The 15,431-nt window shown below is 33.9% G+C and overlaps 1 protein-coding gene across 1 annotated transcript in view; it reads left to right on the forward strand.

Annotated features, from left to right (window-relative positions):
• Window positions 1-15,431, forward strand: part of LOC120303072 (CUB and sushi domain-containing protein 3-like) — a gene marked incomplete at its 3' end in the record, with an annotated part of 446,767 nt that overhangs the window by 202,523 nt on the left and 228,813 nt on the right. The window lies entirely within an intron of this gene.

The raw sequence follows: 15,431 nt of genomic DNA on the forward strand, positions 1-15,431 counted from the left end.
GTGAGAACTAGTCAGGTGCTGTTTTTTCAATGCTGTTAATACTTCAAACTGTTGACAGACAAATTATTGTAAATCAAGGATTACCTATAGTTGGAATTGTATAATTGAATCCTACTTGAAGCTGTTTGTTGAAGTTTAGTGAAGTTTGTTAAGTTTAGTTTTACGTTTGCTTCAGTTTACTGAAGTTTTACGTTTGCTTCAGTTTACTGAAGAGTTTTTGGACTGGATATGCTCTTGTAAATTTATTTTAGAGTTCACTAAAAAAATTACTTCTTTTTTTACATTTGTCTGTGAGCATCCAGCTGTGATAAAGGTTTAATTATTATTTATAACATCTTCCTAAATAGCTCTATCTAATTCACTATTTGCAAGAGGGATAATAGATTGATCTCTGTGTGTATGTGTATCTATGTATGTATGAATGTATGTATGTATAGATGGATGGATAGATAGGTAGGTAGACAGATAGATGGACAGACAGACTGCTTAGCAACTATGTTTGGGGAAACTCCATGGCTGCTAGTTTGAATGATCTGGTCAGTAAAAGATGCTACTAATGTTGGACTGCTCTGAAAATCTGTGATCAGCTTTAGTTCTATGAGTGAGCTGAAATTCTGTCCACCAGCTTAATCAACTCAATTATACTAGATAAATATTCCATATTTATCAGGACCATATGCTAGATAAATATTCCAGCTGTTGTCTAAAATGTAATTAATTGCTATTAATTAGATTGAGTTTGCATATTTTAATGCTTCTCCAAGATAGCAAATGCACATTTTTTTTTAAAAAATGAAATTATAATGATCAAAGAAAAGTAGTAAGGTTACAAGTCTTTTCTACACTTCCTATGTAGTTTATACTTGATGTGCAGCATAGATATGCTAATAGTTTCTTGTCTACCTAGCCTAGGAATTTGGAAATCAATTTCAATTTAACAAGTATTGATAGTGATTGGGTTTGTATAATTTTGCAAATTTCAAATTTGTGCCTAATTCCCTCAGTTGTGTTTTGTATAATATGAATCAGTTACATTTTATTATTTTGCATGTATATCTACTGATTAAAGGGCTTATCAGAGTATAATGTTACTATTAAATATATATAAATATATACTGTATATTTAATGGTAACATTATACTCTGATAAGCCCTTTAATCTAATAAGCCCTTGTATATTCTGATAAGCCCTTGTATTTTTACTATTTTTTCATATTAGATGGATAACAAAGACTTTCATTTTGATTTTTTTTCTTTTACCCATGCTTTCTAAAGCATTAGAAATGTATAGTTATTATGATCTGATTGCCATTGGTTTCACTTTTTAATTCATGTGAAATCTGATGTTATCAGTTGTTTATGCTATATTTACCAAATATAGAAGAACAGGAAATGATGGTGGGTACATCTCAAAAGTATAATTTGCTTTTCAAAGTACCCTATCAAAGTACTTTTAATAAGATTTTTAATGTATAATGAAAATAACATATATTGAATTAGTTATACAGTCAACATTTCTTGTACTCTATTAATAGATAATAAAATTATTGCCATGAAGAATTTCATTTAAAGTGTGTAAGGATACAAAATCAGTATAAAATGACACTTGGAAGGAAACTGTTTATGTATCTCTTCTGGGAAACTGCATAATATTTATGACATCCTATCATTACCAGGAATATTCTTGCTATTTCGAATAAGGCCTTACTGCAGGATTAATTTGCAAGTAGATATTATTCTTTGGTACGGAACTAAGATATTTATCTTCTGTGGAACAATGGCATAAATGAAATTGACTGACTAGTGAAATGAAAGTTAATTTTTGAACAATACAGTATTGTTGATTAATTAATTGAATTGTTTGATAAATGTAGGCCATGTTTCTTTAATCTTATTTGCTCAGTTGTTATGTATACTGTATCATAACCTAAATTCAAAATCTGGAAGTCTCATTCAATAGGACCCACATTTTGGCAGAGACTGCAAAAACATAAGTACCTAATGAAAAAAACTAATGAAATATACATGTACCAATACTTACTAATCAGAATTACAAAAACCTTCATGCATGTTACACATCCATTTTATTTTTTATAGAAAATGCTATTAGGAATCTACTAAGGGGGTGTGGTGGCACACTGGTTTTAATGATCGGCACTCTTGGCTACAGATGGTTGGCACTCTGGCAATTCAAGTCCATGATACCGCATTGCAGAGTGAACTCCCATCATTTGACCCTAGTTCCTGCCCATCTAGCAGTTCAAAAGCATATAAAAATGCCAGCAAATAAATAGATACCACTTAGTTGGGAAGAGCTAGCAGCTTTCCCTATGGAAAGGGGACCCAATGTTGGACCTCTCCATATGCGAGGCGAGATTGGTGGAAGAAAACCTAGATGACTTGATATCTCCTGGATACTGCTAATGAGTATTCCGCTAGTTTGCCCCCTGTGGTATATTTTAATATTAACCATACGTTAACAAAATGAACTGACAATGTTAGGTTGCCAGAACTACTCGGCGATATAAAACATTGTAAATTTGCCTGGCTAATGTACACCATATTCTAAAACAAAATAAATAAATAAATTAGATATCTAGTACTAAACTGTGACTTAGTTGGCTTTGCTTGTCATTTCGACAAAATCAGTTGCACAGATCAGTTCTTTGCTCTCAAAGGACCAGCTGAAGCGGGTCATATTAGGCTAGGAAAAGCAATGATAAGATAGCTTTCTTATTTCTCAAAATGTAATGAATTTCATTGAGTTCTTTCTAATGGAAATATTGCACTGGAAGCGAAGACAAGTGCAGTTTAGGTGAGAAGAATCAATCCAGTCCTGAAGTAAGAATATTAGGAATAAAGTATTTGCTTTAAACAACTCACCATGAGTCTGACTGGGGATTTACTCTTACAGTTTTCATGGTTATGTTTTTACCTCAGGCTAGTATTAAAGATACCTTTCTGAAACTTGTATGTTTCTAGCTTCTTTGGTTTGGGAGCTACATGGAGTTTGACAGTGAGATGATGTTAGGTATTACTAATGTTTGATCTGTAATTTTTTATCTGTACTGCTATGCAGTGAATATGCATTTGTGAAATTATGTCTGAAAACCGTAAGTTGAAATAAATTGAAGACACTCAATATACTCAGTTAGATTTGACAGGAGACAATTCCAATGCCATCAATTATTTAGATGGGAAAAGGAAGCTTATTTGTGTTTTTGTACTTTTAATTGTGATACTGTTCATTGCCCCACAGCAATTGGACTGAGATGGGCAGCTATAGAAATTGAATAAAATAATTAAATAAAAGCTGTACTTCTCCAGCTGGATTTGGTATTCCAGTTATCATCACAGTCAGTAGTCTGGGATGACAACCTCAAATAATATTTAAAAAGCCACAGATGCTTCAGTTTCTCTTAAGATCCAAGGTACTATGCATAGTTTCAGTTTTAATAACTGCTATACTATGATTATTCACATCACCACTTAAGTGAGTCAATTATCCATGGTGAAAAGATTCAGATTTGTCAATGATTTCTCACACAATTACACTGTTTAGACATATCTGTAGCCTAATTATTTTAAAAGCCTAATTTACTCCAGTCATTAGTAGGATTTAAAAAATAATAATATACATCATTTGTCTTTTGTATAGCAATTTGGTGACTTTATCCCATACTTGAAAAACATGTTGTTTTGTTTTCTTCTTCTTTTTTTTAAGGATGGAAGATGTTTAGATAAATGAGATGGGTAAATATATACAGGTCAAAACAGTTTTGTTTTCCAATTACATTCTATAAATTATAACATAGCATTAAAATGTTATTTTTTATAATGGCTAATTTGAAGTTGAAGATTGAAGGAACACTCTATCCTAAGCTTGTCATTCATATTGTGGGATGAGATCGATGTATTTTGTTATGCAAAAGCACCTCACCATATGTTAGGGGAAAAAATAAATCTACAGATTTAATTAGCTCAGATTTCTTAACTAGATATATTATGTTAATATTTTATCCCTTTAGAATAGTATTGAAATTCAACTTCTAATTGCTTATATATGCAAAGAATACTCTGTCAAAAAAAGCTTATATGTTGTTTTACTTTAGATAGAACTGATCTTGTAAAATCCTTTTAAAGCTAAATGCAGGATTACAAAGTTTGTTGTAGATAATATTGCATTTTGAAGAGCTATTCTATTCCAATATAAAAATAAAATTCTTTAATATCATTTCCATACTACTAAATAATAAACCTTTCTTTCTTGAGTAGTTTGGATAAAAGATTGTGTAAGAACTCTAAAACAAAGCTTGCTATTTATCCTGACCTCATTTTTGTCATTGTTCCTATTTTACTGTCAATCTAGGCTGAAAAGTCTGCCAGACCGAGCTATTCAAATGAGATGTTAACATTTATATATAATGGTATTGAAATTATGTCAGAAACATATACAATAATAGGGTCATAATTTGGAGTAGCCACTTTAGATATCTGAGTTACCACAAAGCCCATTTTGATCCATACATAAATCTTGCTATGACAGCCAGCTCACGTTAACTGAATTAATTAGATGACAAGCACTGTCTTTATTAAAATTTTATTAAAACTGGTACTTTAAAGCAGAGGTCCCCCAACCTTTTGGGCACCAGGGACCAGTTCCATGGAGACAGATTTTTCCATGGACTGGAGGGTGTGTGATTTTTCATGCTGCCTGCATCCCGTGGATGGGGCTTCACTTGTTTGTGTGGCCCGGTTTCTGGCATGTGCAGACTGATGCCAGTCTACAGACTGGGGGTTGGGGACCCCTGTTCTAAAGATTCAAACCAGTCTCCTATATAGTGCTTTATATATTATATGGGAGTATCCCAAAATAATTTTTAAGCTATCTTTTTTATTTTGGGAACACATTTTGAAATCTTCAAAAATATCAGTATTCTTTCTTCTTCGCTTCTTTGTTGTTCCACTTTCACTTCTATAGAGTATTATAAGCAATACCATTGCTTGCACTATTTTGATCTTTGTAGGTATAGACACATCACGGCATCTGAATACCTTTTCTAAGGCTTTCATGACTGCTATACCAAGTGCTAGTCTGTGGTCCATGTTTCTTCTGACATCCAGTTTGTTTTCTTCTATTTCTCCATATTTGTCAGTCACTTTTTACATTTATCCTCAATGACTTCTTTAAGTCCATTTCAAAGTTCTTCTGGTTCTCTACCATAAAATTGATTTTGCATCAGTGGTTGGAGTAAAAACTGACAAGTGCAAGGTTATGCAATTGATATTATTCAGTCATTAATTGCATTGTTTCACTGTGCTTTACAGCCCTCTCTAAACTGCCCGCTCTAAGCGGTTTACAGAGTCAGCATATTACCCCCAACAATCTGGCTCCTCATTTTACAGAAGGATGGAAGGCTGAGTCAATCTTGAACGGTGAAACTCAAACTGTCGAACTGCTGGCAGTCAGCAGTCAGTAGAATTAGCTTGCAATTTTGCATTCTAACCACTGTGCCATCACAGCTCTTTCCTAACTATAGGAAACCATATACTGTAATTATATAAAAGCAATGTCATTTATTCTTTGTTTTTCGTAGCCTGAGTTATTAATAGTGTAATCTCCTAACTGAAAATATTATTTTTTTTATTTTGATCCATCTCCTTCATCCAAGCTGCAAATATATTCCCAATTCCTTCACTCCCTTACCCAATGTCTTTTAGTATTCAAATATTCTTCCAGGTTCTTTTCTGGATATAATATTCATCTCCACATGAACTAAGTATAGTTATGGTCAGTTTGGATAATTTTGGTAATCTCTTTGTTGTTATCTGGAGGCAATACATATTCTTCAAGGTCTTATTGAGTCTGTACACAGATGCTTCAGTTCCTTTCAGCAGCGTAACATTTACCATCATGTCACAACTGTTTTTTCTTAAGATGCTTCTTGGATTTCTTCAAGGACTATGATAGTGTCAGTAGCAAATTTCACTTAGACAGCTATTCATTGTCTTTGGAGAGACCAAGACTAATTTTGGTTCCTGAGTTCTGCTGGCACTGTGTCATTTAATCGCTCTGCTTTTATGGATCACATACTTCCTTGCATTGTCCTTAAAGGGAAGATTGTTTTTCTTTTTCTCTAGCATTCTCTTCGCTCTTCTGTATCTTTGGAAAATTTTAACTGTCCTGTCCAAGAAATTCTCATTTTCCTTGATTCATTGCAATGCACAAACTCCTAAAACTATTTTACTTTGCCTTCCACTAAGAACATATGTTTGCAAATGTTGCATTATAATTCCTCAGGCAGGAAGACAAACATTGTACACCCTTACTTCCAACATTGTCTACCTATTCACTTTCTATAGACAAAATTCTACACAAAACATCTTTATTATGAGTTCTCTGAGGCTGTTTGTCTATCTAAGGACTAGCCTGAACAGTGGGGAGTGGGGATTGAGGTGGTGAGGTAGGAGGATATATACAGTAATTCCTTACATCTGTCAAACAATTTGAAGTTTCAGAACTGAAGCCAGTCTGGAAACTTGCCTGCTCATGCTGCTATCAGTATTGGAGAACAGTGAATATTCATCAGTATTTCTATGAGGGAAGAAGTAAGGCAGCACAGGTTTTAAATAACCACCAAGTACTTAAACCACAAAATAGAATGCATAATTTGCAGTGATATGTATAGCCAAAGTGCTCCTTTCACATAAAAACAAAGCAAACAAACAACAAAAAAGAATGATAGAAGAAAATTACTATGCATTAATTTCATCTGTTTTATTGCTGTCAAATATGTTATGCTAATAAAAACTGTTTTAAAGTTAGCTTACATTTTATTTCAACTCAGTTGTAAATAATTCTGCCCACTTATTTGTGAAGGTGCCAAAAATATTTCTTACATTTACAAAACAATACGTTTTATGTTTGTGCTTTTTAACACGTGCCTAGTACTAATGGATTTTAAGTTTTTAATTGTCAATCCATATGATCTATACAAAAATAGCCTTCTGACTCAAGCAATATTTAATAATCTATTGAATCTACAGCATGCCCATAGGAAAAAGAAAATATACATAATGGAGTAGTGTAAGGCCAAAGCCATCATTATTAATATTCAAAGATGAGAAAATGGAGATCCTGAATTATGTAGCAAAGAAGTTTGGAACTCCAAGAATATGGAAAATTATGTTGTGATATATTTGGTGATTTGCTAGTCAAAGAAAAAAAAACAACAGCAACAATCCAAACATGTCTTCTTCGGCTACCTAAAGTAATTCACACAATGTGTCCAGGCACATTGAAAAAAATATATGGATAAAATAGCTTCTGTGAAGGCATGGGCACTCACAATAATACCAATTTATCAAAGTGGAAACTAGTTAGATTGCTTCACAGAGGCTTCCCAGATTAGTCTTTGTTATCCTAAATTGTTTCCCTACCTTCTAACCTTCATGTTTTAAAGGCTGCCAGGATGGACCTGTCTATATTTACAGTGGGTTTCTCTGTAACATTATATGTAACTGAAAAGCAGGATATAATGAGTATTAATGCTTTGGACTGTTGGAGACATATATGAGAATACCATACACAGCCAATAAAAGAAACAATGGGTCATTAACTCAGAGATCTACTCAAGGCACAAATGATCAAGCTCAAATTATCCCACTTTGGACACATTGTATAAAAAAACCCTAGAAGATGAATGGACTAAATTACAGTGACGATAAGTGCACAGTTGGAAGTCATGGAGGATCAGGTTGGGATCAGATCATTGTGGAAAAGATAGTAATCTCAAAGAGTTAATTCTAACATAGAATAGAATAGAATAGAATAGAATAGAATAGAATAGAATAGAATAGAATAGAATAGAATAGAATAGAACAGTGGTTCTCAACCTATGGGTCGGGACCCCATTTGGGGTCGAACAACCATTTCCCGGGGGTCGCCAAACAATGCAGTCCGCCATTTTTTCCCCCTTTTCCATAGCTGTGCTACTCCCTTTTATTCTATTGGCTTTTGAAAGCCAATAGAATAGACTCTCTTGAATAGAGTCTAATTCTATTGGCTTTCAAAAACCAATAGGAATTGTCCAGGCTGTCTCTGCCCTGCTGAGCCCGCCAAAAGTCCCATTCTGCAAACGGTACTGCACCAGTTGAGTAGTCCTCAACTTACGACCGGTTGAGTAGTCCTCGGCTTACAACCAGTTGGGGGTCGCGGCATTAAAAAGGTTGAGAACCACTGGAATAACAGAGTTGGAAGGGACCTTGGAGGTCTTCCAGTCCAACCCCTTGCTTAAACTTGATTAAACATAATCAATCAGTCAATCAATCAATCAATCAGCCTAAAGAAACTTCTGGATGACGCTAACGTATTTGCTTTGTAATTATACTTATTTCCTTTCTGTCTCTTCTCTGCTCCCTCTGTATTTAAGAATCTGAGGAAACTAAAGATGCAGTTTAAAAAAGAGAGGGAAAGATATTATATTATTATATCATGTTATATTACAACATTTATTATATTAGATGTATTGTTTATATTATTATATTATAGCGATTCTGAGCTAAATGAGTAGATGTGGACAGTATATCACAGTATTTTATGTTTATATAACTATTCCATGAGTGAGTTTCTTGGCACTTGTAAGAGAAATATTTCCAACTAAGTCATCATAAATTATATTTGGTAATACATGAAATAATAGAGGAAAGAAGGAATAAATTTGTATACATAAATAGAGATTTATCCACAATTTAATATTATCAGTTCTGTCATTTCTTTTGTTCTGGTGATAACTTAGAAGGAATTTTCATAGCTTAATGTTCTGTTTACCATTGTAAATACCAGTTTATTACAACAAAATATATAGAGAAGCAACAGCATTATAGAGCCAGTTTCTCTCTGTATGTGTCTCTCTGTCTATCTGTCCCTCCCTCCTTCTTGTTTTCTTCTGGTATTATTTTCTCTTTTTAAAAGGATGCTAGTCTTTGAATCTATGTTTTAAATATGAATAGCAAAGAATGGGATGAAATATATGCCAGACTCATAGAAGAATCATCAGACACTATATTGCAGTAGCCAGAATTATTTCATTTGAAAATCCTTATTTTTGTATAATATAAATATCATTCACAGTTAAAATTTCAGCACTGGAATTATCTTCATTCATGCAATATTTCCTCTCCTCTCCTCTCCTTTCCTCTCCCTCCTACTTTAATCTCCAATGATTTCATCTTCTGGAATAGATTTGTGGGAAAGAAGAAACTATGGACATAAACAGTTACCTAATTGGAATAACTTAATTCATCAATATTTAAATATCTATATAAAAATGAATGTATTGCTTAAGTTTCTTTCTTTCTTTCTCACTCCATTTATTTAGTTACTCATTTCTGAAAAAGAGGCATAAAACAATCCACTGGTAGGCATACAACAATCAATAAAATACTATGGGTGTGTGTCTGTGCATGCACACACACAGCAGGGAGGCTGGTACTACAGCATCAATCCTAACTAATCCCTAGAGCCAATTTAATGAAGAGGGTCTTACATCTGGGATCAGTGGTGCAGTGCCCCTCAAAGTTGCAAGAGTCTCCTAGATGATAATTGCCATACTCAATCTCTGCCCAAGAATCTTGGCTAATACCATACCTAAAAGTGTGCTGGCTCTATTTCTAAAAGGGCTGTGTCCCTTCTTGACCTAGCCAGGATTTAGTAATACAAACCAGATCAGCCTTCTCATTAATGATTAAATCACTAATAAGATAGATCTTATTATATACCAACCTGACATTCAATAGCAGAATAAATTCTAGGGCAGCTGAAGTTCTGCTGATAGGTTACCAGGAGAGAAAGCTGAAATATGTAATAGGTACAAGGCAATGGGTCCTGGTCTGCTTCCATTCCTCCCCCCCCCCCTCGCCAATGGCAGCCACATTCCCAAAAACCAAATCTTCCAAGACCAAGGTCAGAAACTTCCCATTGTCCTTACTAATCACTATCACGGGAGCACTTTGAAACACTGTAGAGTCACCAGATCCCAACTACCAGTTCCTCCATACATTCACACAAACTACAAGACACTCCTACTGGCTCCCTCACTCACATTCAAAACCTTACTCACCATAACTCACAGTTACAGATACCCTACCTTACCACTCCCACTTGCCAGTAGAGGGATTGCCTCATTTACCCACTCTGATTCCTCCTCTATCTCTCATCCCAAAGGAAGAATCAATAATTCACAATAACAGTTCAGCAAGATTCACATTATTTCTGCTTCCTTCTTCTCTGATTCTCTTTCTTATTAGAGAATGATCATACTGTCCTTATTAGCAGCTCTGTCCTTACCATTCTCAGAGGATATGTACCGTGCCTGTGGCTTTGTATGGCTAAAACTCAAGACAATTCTTTTTCTATTTTATTAAGAAGTGTTTTATGGATATGTCAGGAGAAACATAAAAGTAAGTTGAATACAGAGTTACTTAAGAAGTGGACTATAAAACATGATAAAGTTAAGAATGAATAAGGGTTGAATGAATGTGGATTGAATATAAAAAGTGAGTGGCACTGAAAAAGTATTTTAAAATGTGAATGAGAAAAAAAATGAATGATGATCAAATGGTAAAATAAATATAGAGAGGAAGAATAATCATGTCAGGAAGAATGGAAAATGAGAAAGTCATAACTGAATCACTTGATGAGATCCTTGAAAAGAGTAAAGTAGGAAGTTTAAATAGCAAAAGGCAATTTTGCTTTTGTGTATCTCTGCATTTGTGGCTGTGTGTGTGTGTGTAGAGAGAGCGAGTGAGTGAGCGAGAGAAAGATAAAACATATATATTTGAAAACAGAAAAGTGTGGCGAACTATACTTTAATTAATGAAGCTGCTATAAATAAAGGGCAGAAATGAGACCAGTTTGAGACTAGTAGCTAAAGGATGAACTGGAAGCCAGGAGAATTTAGTACCGCCTTAGGCATGAAAGTCACCTGGGTGACCTTGGATCAATCATATTCTCTCAGCCCAATCCACCTCACAGGGTTGTTATTGTGTGAAAAATAGGAGGAAGAGGAGTAGGAGTAGGAGTAGTATGCACTGCCTTAGGTTATTTATTAAAATAATAAAGGGGGGTATAACATAAATAAATACATTAAAATGTGTATTTTTTCCTTATCACTTGCCTTAAATTTGTCAAATTTATTTATTATTTTTTATCATTTTTCTATGTCCTGCACAAAGGTACCAAGCTAAAAGAATCAGGAGACTGAGTTCTAGTCTTGTCTTAGGCACAAAGCTAGTTGGATAACCTTGAGACTGTTCCTCTCTCTCAGCCTGCTTGGATTATTTAGGTTTTTTTTGGGTTTTTTTTTGCTTTTTATTGGCAAATCATGTTTGATTTTTTTTAATTTTTTTTAATGTAATAGTTTTACATGTACCATTCCATAATGAGCGCTTGAAAACAAAACTATATGTGTGAATTTCTCCAACTATTTATTGTATCTTTCCCAGATAGGCACTTCACTAACCAAGTTTTTAAGTAGGGACAGAGATGCTAGCGTATCCCATTGCTACTCCCATTTTTGGGTTCTGAAATCCTTCATTTTAGCACAGTGAATCAATATCCTCTCCTGAAATATCTCTTCATATACACTTTGTATGCTGTATATCTCAGTTCCTTCAAAGTTGCAGGATCCAAGACTTATATCCATTGTAGAAAGATAGAAGAGAATATTTGTAGTTCAGGATTGAACTGTGAGGGATCTTTGGTGCTTTAAACTTGGGTGTTTTTTTCCTGACATTTCATTGCCTAGCTAGGTAACATCATCTGTGCTAGAAGTAAATTGGTTTGCAGAGAGCAAACTTCACTCCTTTCCCCCAAACAAAGAAAACAAAATTTTATTTATAATACAATTAAAAAAAAACATTGGATATAACGTGACATTCCAGTATATACATTCTTATCAAATTATTCCACATTTTATAATCGGTTCTTCATCTCTGAATATACATCTAAATTTTATATACAATACTTATTGTAAAATTACATATATTTCTATCTTAATACTAGGCTATAATCCCAACCGTCCTACTCGAATCCCTCCAGCAGTAAAATTTATCCCAGGTTGTATATAAACTGATCTACATTTGTCTTTCAATACCATTGTGAGCCTGTCCATTTCCACACATGATAATATTTTATATAGTGTCTCTTCCTCTGTGGGAATTTCTTAGTTCTTCCATTTTTGTGCGAACGCAAGCCTAGCTGCAGTCAAGACATATAACAGCAAATAGATTGTTCCCTTATTGTATTTCTCCGTAGTTATTCCCAACAGGAAAAGTTCAGGTTTTAACTCTAAGTCCAACATTAATATACCTTTCAGCCATCTTCGTATCCTATTCCAATATTCACAGGCCTTTGGGCATTCCCACCACATATAATAATATGATCCTATTGCTGTTTTACATTTCCAGCATAAAGGTGAGATATTTAGACCCATTTTGGCTAGTCTTACGGGTGGGAAGTGCCATCTATAAAACATCTTGTAGAGATTTTCCTTGTACGAGGTAGCTAAAGTGGTTTCCTATTTCTTTCCCACAATTCCTGCCAAATATGCAGATCGATACTGAAACCAAAATCCCTAGTCCAAATTAGCATAGTCTCCTTGACCTATTCTTCATACATTGCCTGATCTAAAAGAAAGTGATATATTTTTTAATCATTTTATCCTCGGATCTTAATAATATTTTGTCTAGTTGTCGGTTTTATTTTTATACCCCACTCTTTTTTGTCTTTCCTATATCTTACTTGTAGTTGGACCATTCTAATTCTATCCCTGCATCTTGAAGATTTTTCGTCGATTTTAATTCTACTCTCTCGTCTAATATGTTTTTATAAGTTATCACATTCCCTAATTGGATAAACCTTGGGTGTATATACACTTCTAATGTTGAAATCCAATTGAGAACTTGCCTATAATTCTGTTGCTGGATTTTGGTCCATACATCTATTAACATTAACACCCGTCTGATATAGTGCCTCTGGAAGTACTGGTGAACTTTTTGTTTCTCGTCCCATAACATAGCATGCCATCCAGTCTGCATGTCATGACCTTCCAATTTTAATAATCTCCGGTTTTCTAGTCGAATCCAATCCCGCACCCATTGTAAGATTGTAGATTGATAGTATTTTTCCAGGTCAGGCAGGCCGAGACCCCCCCTTTCCTTAGCATCCTGTAATAATTTTAATTTAATCCTTGCTTTTTTTTCCTTGCCAAATGAATTTAAGTATGGGTTGGTTTTAATTTCGAAAGAATTCCTTTTCTAATTTAATTGGTATACATTAAAATAGAAATAATATTTTAGGTAATACGTTCATTTTGATTACGGTAATTCTATACATAAAAGAGAGCTGAAGGTTTGTCCAGGTATCCAAGTCTGTTTTAATCTGTTTCATTAATTTATCATAATTGTCTCTTAATTGTCACACACCTAGCTGTTAATTGTATCCCTAAGTATCTTATTTTCTTTGTGATTTGAATGCCTAATCTATCGGCTAGTTCATTTTTCTGTGTTCTAATCATATTCTTCACAAGCATTTTAGTTTTTTCCTTATTTAGGCCTGCCATTTTACCATATTCACCCAGTACTTCCATTAGCCTTATTCCTGATTGTAATGGCTCTTCCATTATAAAAACAAGATCGTCAGCAAAGGCTTGCAATTTGAAAATTTCTCTCTTGATCTCTAAACCTTTAATCTGCTCAACTTTCCAAATCATTCTGTTTAGTACCTCCAGGGATAATATAAACAATAGTGGAGATAACGGACAACCTTGCCTTGTATCTTTTTGGATTTGAAAACTTTTAGTAGTTTCTCCATTAATTATCACTTTAGCTACCTGTTTGGAATAAATTGCTTTGAACATGTTTATGAAATTCTCCCCAAAATACATGTATTCCAATTGCTTAAACATAAAATCCCATTTCACATTGTCGAATGCTTTTTGTGCATTGAGAAAGATTAGTCCCATTTGTTTTTCATTGTGAGCTTCATAATATTCCAATACGTCCAATATTACCCTGACATTATTTCTTATGTATCTTTTGGGTAGAAAACCATTTTGATCTATATGTATGAATTTTACTAAGAATCTTTCAAGACATTTAGCCATTATGGCCATGAAAATTTTATAGTCCGAATTTAATAGTGAAATGGGCCTATAGTTTTTAATGAATGCCAAATCTGAATTATCCTTGGGGATCAAAGTGATAGTTGCTTCTTCCCATGAGGTCAGAATTTTCGCATTCTTCAGAACCTCGTTAAATAGATATATTAATATTGGACTTAGAGATTCTTGCATAATTTTGTATATTTCTATTGGTAAACCATCTGGACCTTGGGCTTCATTGTTTTTTTTTTTGTTTGTTTGTTTTTTAATTGCCTCACATAGTTCCAAAGGTGTTATCTTTTTGTTTAACATATTTTTAATCTCTTCTGGAACTTTCAGTAGATCAGCTAATTGCAAGTATTTTAGTATATCATCATTATTTTTCCATTCTACATCTTTACAATTTCTTATAAAACTCATAGGCCACCATTTTCTTCTTTTCATTCTGATATACCATCTCTCCTTTTTTCATTGTGTAATTTGCTAATCCTCTTTTTGTTGTTATGTTTCTTTATTCTGTAGGCCAACCATCTATTGGCGTTTTCAAAAAAAAATTGTTTGGTATGTTTTATTTGTTGCCCCAGTTCTTTCTTTTCAATGATATTCATCTTGTGTTTAATTAAATCTATTTGTTGTTTCAGGTCACGCCTTTGTGGTTCGTTTTGTAAGTTTTCCTCAACCCTTGCTAAGTTCTTCAAGATTTCTTTGTCGCTGTATTTTTATTTTATTTTCCCTAGCCATATAAGCAGTTGGGACATTTCTCATGTAGGCTTTGGCTGTATCCCATAAGTTTTGGCAATTTGTATCTTCTTTTTTATTCATCTGGAAAAGTAGGCCCATTTGATCTTCCAATTTCAATTTAAATTCTTTGTGGTTTAAAATTGCTCTTTTCAGAGTCCACCTCCTTATTTTCTTTTGCCCTCTCCATTTAATTCTAATTGGGTTGTGGTCAGCCCACAAATTTGTGTCAATTATGACATCTTCCACTTCCGAATTTAGGTCTGTTGACAACCACGCCATATCAATCCTGGACCATGAGAGATGTTGCCCCGAAAAATACATATACTGCTTTTTCCCTGTATTCCTCTCCCTCCAAATATCCTGAATGTTAAACTCCTCCACCATTTCTAGGAAAGTAGTAGGTAATGTTGGTCTAATTCCTTTTCTAGTCTTATCACTTTTATAATCGAATTGTCTATCCTTGATTGCATTGAAATCTCCCATTATGCAAATGTTATCATATTCAAACTCATTAATAATTCTATGTAGT

The sequence above is a fragment of the Crotalus tigris genome, unplaced genomic scaffold (assembly GCF_016545835.1).
Source record: "Crotalus tigris isolate CLP2741 ecotype Arizona unplaced genomic scaffold, ASM1654583v1 scf7180000024455.1231707, whole genome shotgun sequence".
Lineage (NCBI taxonomy): Eukaryota > Metazoa > Chordata > Lepidosauria > Squamata > Viperidae > Crotalus > Crotalus tigris.